The sequence below is a fragment of the Topomyia yanbarensis genome, chromosome 1, assembly GCF_030247195.1.
Source record: "Topomyia yanbarensis strain Yona2022 chromosome 1, ASM3024719v1, whole genome shotgun sequence".
Classification (NCBI taxonomy): Eukaryota; Metazoa; Arthropoda; class Insecta; order Diptera; family Culicidae; genus Topomyia; species Topomyia yanbarensis.
In genome coordinates, this window is record NC_080670.1 from 135,353,934 (window position 1) to 135,360,647 (window position 6,714).

Genomic DNA, 6,714 nt, shown 5'->3' on the forward strand with positions numbered 1-6,714 from the left:
AAAACCACCATCAATATGAGGGTCATTTGAAAGGTAGTAATTAGTAGAAAGTGAAAATTGATGATTGGCGTCATTTTGAAATCCAAGATGGAGGCTGGTAACAAAACACTTCAATATGGGTGGTTACCCCTCAGGTTTAAGAACAATTATTCACTAGTGGTCTATCCCCCATACGCTTGCTCATATGTCAGTGGCGCCATAATTGCAAATGTGGCCACAGTCCCAACTACAAATATATTTGAAATGAATTAATCATCACCAAAAAACAAAAAAAAAATGAATGCACAATTAAAATACTTGTCTCTTAGACAGCCAAAATTCTATATTATATTCCAGCCGGTATGACTAAAGTCAAATGGAATTGTAGTGGCTCGGAGCTCGGGTAAGCTACAGTCTTGTTCAAATGTTCCGTATTGCTCGATGTATCTGAAGTCAATAACCGAGATGACGTTGTTTCACCGGTGTTGACTATTGGAAGCCTCAGTTTGACATGACTGAATAGTTTCCTGCAAAAAATGTTATTATATATACGTTATACCACGACCGATCATCTTAACCATACCTGAAGTCACCACGCAGATGCGAGGTCATCTAAACGCAACCAAGGCCCATAGCAACAGGTGGAATATCGAAACAAGCCACGCGGCTCGCTACCAACGAGGCAGCACGTCGAAGCTACGTGAACGGAATCGAACGACAGCAAGGAGTGCAGAGGCAGCAGAAATAATCTATAAAAAGTGGTAGAAATTAAATTAGTCTTATGGCGCTTTCGTTTTTTCGACTACACTGGTGTAGTGCTGAGTCAAAAACGAAAACGCCATTAGTTTATCTTCCAGTGTATCCATAAGTAATAGTGAATAAATGTCGTTTCCACGCCCACGATAACAACTTATATCACATGCAAAACTGTTCTTATTTACTTACCAAATATTTTGAAGAGAAAAATTTCTTCAACTATTTAGCTAAAAGCAACAAACTGCAGAGCGAAAATACACATCTCTGATCTCTTATAAAAAACGGGTGGTGGAGCAAATGCAGCAGCTGGTCGCTGTTTTCCGTTCGTTGGCAACAAAAAGTGCAACTCGATCATCATCTACAAAACGAAACGTGTCAGATTTTTAATGTTTAGTTTGTGTAATTTTGCAACATTTACCCTTTAGATAGATTTAATAGGTGTTTGAAACAAGACGACCTAAAATGCACGGAATGAATTCTTCGATGCCACACGCCATAGTCTTTAGATTCGAAGTCACAGAACCGAATCAATTTTTCAACCCTGGGGTTATTGATGACAATGCTTTAAATATACGATTCGATTAATAGAATTAAATTACAGGACTAGATTAAAAATAATAAATATCCTTACATATCCAACTGCTCCGGACAACGATGCGAGGATACCAAAATTTGTTTATATTTCATTAACCGTATCCAGGCCTGCGTTGACGATTTTCGTTTTCTCAGTTTTCTCAAAACACTCAAAAGAAATATCAAACTGGGACGTCATCAAGTGGTAAGTGCGGTCAAATCTGAAGGGACATGAGCCACTAATTATAAAAGTGTAAAATGTGCCACTATTTGCTACAACTTATTCATACGACTTACGTTTTGCCTTTCTCAATAGAAAACTGCTCTGAAAACCGTCTTTTAAACGGAGACCCGGAGGCCCGAGTGACATATACCATTCGATACAATCCGTCAATTCTGTGTGTGTATGTGACCGCAATCTCACTCACTTTTCTCAGAGATGGGTGAACCGATTTTCATAAACTTAGTCTCAAATGAAAGGTACAACATTCCTATAGGCTGCTATTGAATTTATAATGGATCCGACTTCCGGTTCCGGAATTGCAGAGTGAAGAGTACGATTAGCCAGACAATGTCGATTTTCAAAATTCTGTAATGAATGTATAAAGGTGAAAACTTTTTCAAAATGGTGCCACATCTACTTAGATTTGTAGTACTAGGTCACTAACAGCCATTAAAAGTCTCTTTGGACACATTGGCCACCATCGTCGGTTCCGGAAGCCCCGGCGGAAGTATCCAAATTCAGAATTACAGTCTCATTTGTTTCCCGAAGATTCGACCAAACTTGGTCTAAAATGAAAGGTGTTTTATCCCCGTAAATGGCTATTAAATTTCATCTCGATCCGATTTCCGATTCCAGAGTTATGGGTTGTGGGGTGCGGTCACTAAGCAAAATCTGTTTCAAATCGAATATGCTAGGGGAATTGACCATTAGAAGGTAGAAATTGAGCAGCTTCTAGCGCTGCGAGGGAAGCTCCTATCTTTATGAAAAAAGATTTCGTGTTTCTTAACCTCACTGTTTTCAAGGAAAAATAGTTTTGAAACCCTGCATGCACTAGAAAAACTTTGGACATGAAAGGGTTAAAAGCAATAGATAGATGATTTGAAAAAAGGAAGAGCGTCAGTACGACGATTTCCATTTCACCGTATGCTAGTTTACGAAATGGATGATTCTAGAAACATAATTTTCGAAGTACTTAGAAATATAGGGAAGACCCGATATTATCAGCCACCGCCCGGTCAGCGTGGCAAGCAGAAAGTTAGCAAAAGTTGAACAAAGCGAAATTGATGCTGACAGAGTTTCTGCGAGCATTTTGCGCGATTTGTGCGAGAATTCTGGCAACGAATTCGCTCAAATGCAACAACCGTTTCTGACAGAAGCGGTTAAACCAACGGATGCTGCTCGCTTTTATCCAGAATCGAGCCAGAAATGTACGACCAAGATCTCTGTACGGTTCCTGCCACATCTTTGTCAGATGTTTTGCTCGATTCATGCTAAATTCTACCAGGTAAGAATTGCCAGGATCTTTACACAGTTTATATCCGAGTTATGCCAGGGTTTAGCTCGGTTCCTGTCAAAATTTGCCAGAAAACGCGAGCGAAACCGAGTTCATCCTAGCTGAACTAACTTGACAGGATACGCGCAGAAATCTGACAGGGCTGCCAAACTTGTGCCTGATTCAGTCTACCCCCAATTTTGTCAGTGTATTGACCCCATTCTGTCACCTCTCGCATGAAAATTCGTTTGATTGGCTCTATCAAACAAACCAAGGCAATCGTCTTAGATTTCAAAATGGCGCCAATCGTCGATTTTTGGCTTCTACTAATCAATACCTTTCAAATGACAACCATATTGATAATGGTTTTTGATGTTTTGTGGTAACCGGAAGCCGCCATCTTGGATTTCAAATGGCTCCAATCGTTAATTTTCGCCTTCTACTAATTACTACCTTTCCAATGAAATCCATATTAATGGTGATTTACGGTGTTTTGTGATAACCGAAAGCGGCCATCTTGGTTTTCCAAATGGAACCAATCATCAATTTTCGCCTTCTTCTAATAACTACCTTTCGAATGACACCCATATTGGTGGTGATTTTCAGTGTTTTGTGGCAACCGGAAGCCGCCATCTTGGATTTCAGAAGGGCGCCAATCATTAATTTTTGCCTTCTACTAAACACTACATATTAATTGACACCCATATTGATGATGGTTTTCAATGTTTTGTAGTAACCGGAAGCCGCCATCATTGAACTCAAAATGGCGCCAATTATCAATTTTTGCCATCTACTAATTACTACCTTTCAAATGACACCCATGCTGATGGTGGTTTTCAGTGTTTTGTGATAATCGGAATCCACCATCTTAGATTTTTAAATGGCTCCAACCATCATTTTTTGCCTTCTACTAAACACTACCTTTCAAATGACACCTATATTAACGGTGGTTTTAAGTGTTTGTTGTAACCAGAAGCCGCCATCTTGAATTTCAAAAAAACGCCTATCATCAATTTACGTCATTCAGAAACTTCCCAACTGCCATTATCCAAAAGGAAATGTTACCCGAAAATTCAAAAAAAATCTGAAAGTAAACGCAACACTTTTTGGTTCTAATCACCTACATTTTTTAGGTGAGAATTTGGTCACTTTTTTCCATCTTACGGTGACCGTCGTCACTCAAAATAATTATTGGAATCGCTCTGCCACGTGACTTCTGTCACCTTGGGTGACTATAGTCACCTAAGTGACTGCGGTGATCGCTTTTTCGCTCTCACCTCACCAAACTAGGTGAGGTGACGCGTCATAACGGTGAGAATACATTATTCTTTTTTTGAATTTTAACCTTTTTTCATTAAACCTTTAGTAACATTGGAACCTTTGTTATTTTCAATCATTTGCTATATTCGACCTTTTATCATTCAACATTTCGTCGCATCTTTTAGAATTACCCCGTTTACTAAATTCACACCGCTTGAGGTTTTTGCCTGCTTTTGATCAATAGACTCGAATTAGAATTGTTGCAGCCTGGAACATTTGGTATATAATTGCCAAACTGTATCACTTTGTAGCTGCTATTGTTACTCATTACTTTAACCTGCGTGTGTCAGGGGCAACAAATGTCAATCTAATGGTCCCATCATATGTAAGAGCGAGAAAATAATTAATCACCGCTAGCCGCTGCCTTTGCCCTCTAGTAGTTATATTCTATTTTAATTCTAGCGATATGCATTTCAGATATTTCCAAAAAATATGAATCATCAACGTCCCATCATGAGTTCAATGTGTCTTTCGAGGTCCGATGAGGTTTCGGAATGATGCGGTGGCCGCTATTTAAATGATATGAGCAACTCAACATGAACCCACAATCAAAAAATAAACAACGTTTCAGTACTCACCGACTCATGTTTAGATCCAGCGCTAATTGCTTTATCCTAAGTTTCTAGGCTGAGATAAATTAATCATTAATTTTAATTGAAATTATTGCATTACGCATTATAATTACCATTCTTTTCCAGAGCCACTTCATGCAATTTTATTCACAGCAATAACAATGCCTGTCAAAAACATTACCTACTACTTTGTTTGAAATGGGCTACCCAAAATATAAGTACAAAGCGATGGACTTGAATTTGAGTTGACGTCATTATTCAATTCTTACCCAGCACGAAGTTCACAGCGACCAACTCAAATTATGGGTAATCGCCATGTTCAAATTTCTACCTAATTTTGGGTTGCCCATGTATAAACTTCCCAGTGAGCAAATTTAACCCAAAAAATAAGTAACTTTCATTTTCAGTGTAGTGATACTATTGTACTAAATAGGATTGGGCGATATTTTAATGCATGTTTAAGGGGTTTTAGGCGAAGGTGTTGTTTATATTTAAAGGTGCGCCCAGAGTGAAGCCAAATCTATCGAACATATCAGATGGCAATGTAACAAACATTCTTCTTTCGGAGTACATGCAATAAATAAATAAAAAAGTGTTAGTGTTAATAAAAATAATATTATTGCAAAATATTTGAATCGACTAAACAAGATACTTTGTTTAGATTTTTATACTAAACAGTAAGTTTTCAATTCACTCCGTATGAATTTAATGTGTAACTCGGTTGAAATCACTCAAAGTTACAGCAAAAACGGAAGCAGACATCATTTTTTGCAGTGTCGCGCATTCCTCTGTATGGGGCTCTACAATACGCAGACTCCAGAGGTCCTAGCAGGCGTCATCAGAGATGCCAGATTTGCAGACAAGTCTGCGAATTCGCAGACTTTTAATTTAAGGTTCCCCCACACTGACGCGATTTCGTCGCAGCGACTGCGAAAATTTCGCCTTGCGATTTTATCGCGCTTGCTGCGACGGTGCGATTCGCATGTATGCCCAAACTGGTGCGAATTTCGCAGTGATCGCGACAATATATTCGTCATCGGACGAAGAAGAGGCGCTTCTATTTCTTGCATTGGAGAACGCGGAAAATTCAAGGTATTTTTTAATATTCATACTAATACGTATATATTAAGTGACAATATCAATATTAATTCGTCAAAAGGGCGAAACTGTTTTTTGTAAACAAACTTCTTTCGCTCATTAGTCTGATGCAGAGTGGAATTTCATGAAAAATGTGCGTTAATGTAAATTTTTACCCTTCGTAGAAGTAATTTCAATTGTTTTCTGCTTTGAAATTATAGTAAATCAAGAGAAACCATCAAAATAAAAGTTTGTTTACAAATCTTATTCGCCCTTTTGCAAATTTAATATGGATATATATATTGTTGGAATTTGTATTTCAGAAAAAAGAAAAGAAAGTGGGTTCACGATATCAATCTGGAGCGCAAGTTATTTGGAGAATATCACACTCTTATGCCGCAACTAAAACAAGATGAAAAACGATTTCACATTTACTTCAGAATGCCAATCGCATGTTTTTATCAAATTTTAAATTTAATTAGAAATGACATCGTGAAAATGGACACGAATTTCCGGGAGGCTATAGGTCCAGAAGAACGACTGGCTATTGCAATAAGGTAACAAATACATCTATTCAGTATATACATAAACGTATAGACCTAAACGTAATGCAGCGGAATATTTTATACATATATGGATCGGCTAAATTTGTGGCAGTTTCAGTTTTACTGCATTTCATATATCTAATGTCTAGTTTGCTGCATTCCATATAATATAGATATTTTCTGTCTCTGTTTTGATACATGCCACATATTTACACGGAAAAATAAAACAACCCGCAGAATAAGTTCTTTTAACTTAAATTTAGGTAGTTTTGAGTCTTGCGTCGCTTTCGCACTTATTAAAGTTGTTGTTAAAAACAAAGTGAGAGATTCGACTCAGTCGGGACCTTCATGGAATAAGGTACTTTTGAGATGTTTGAGGTGTACTCAAAATTAGGT

At 37.8% G+C, this 6,714-nt stretch overlaps 1 long non-coding RNA gene across 1 annotated transcript; it reads right to left on the minus strand.

The window, feature by feature from the left end:
* Positions 1-288: 288 nt before the first annotated feature.
* LOC131691091 (uncharacterized) lies at positions 289-2,071 on the minus strand. Its single transcript, XR_009305722.1, has 5 exons — positions 1,367-2,071; positions 1,154-1,297; positions 925-1,093; positions 563-728; positions 289-506 (listed from the first exon to the last, which is right to left on the minus strand). It is a non-coding gene; the product is annotated as an uncharacterized LOC131691091 (long non-coding RNA).
* Between the last annotated feature and the right edge of the window lie 4,643 nt (positions 2,072-6,714).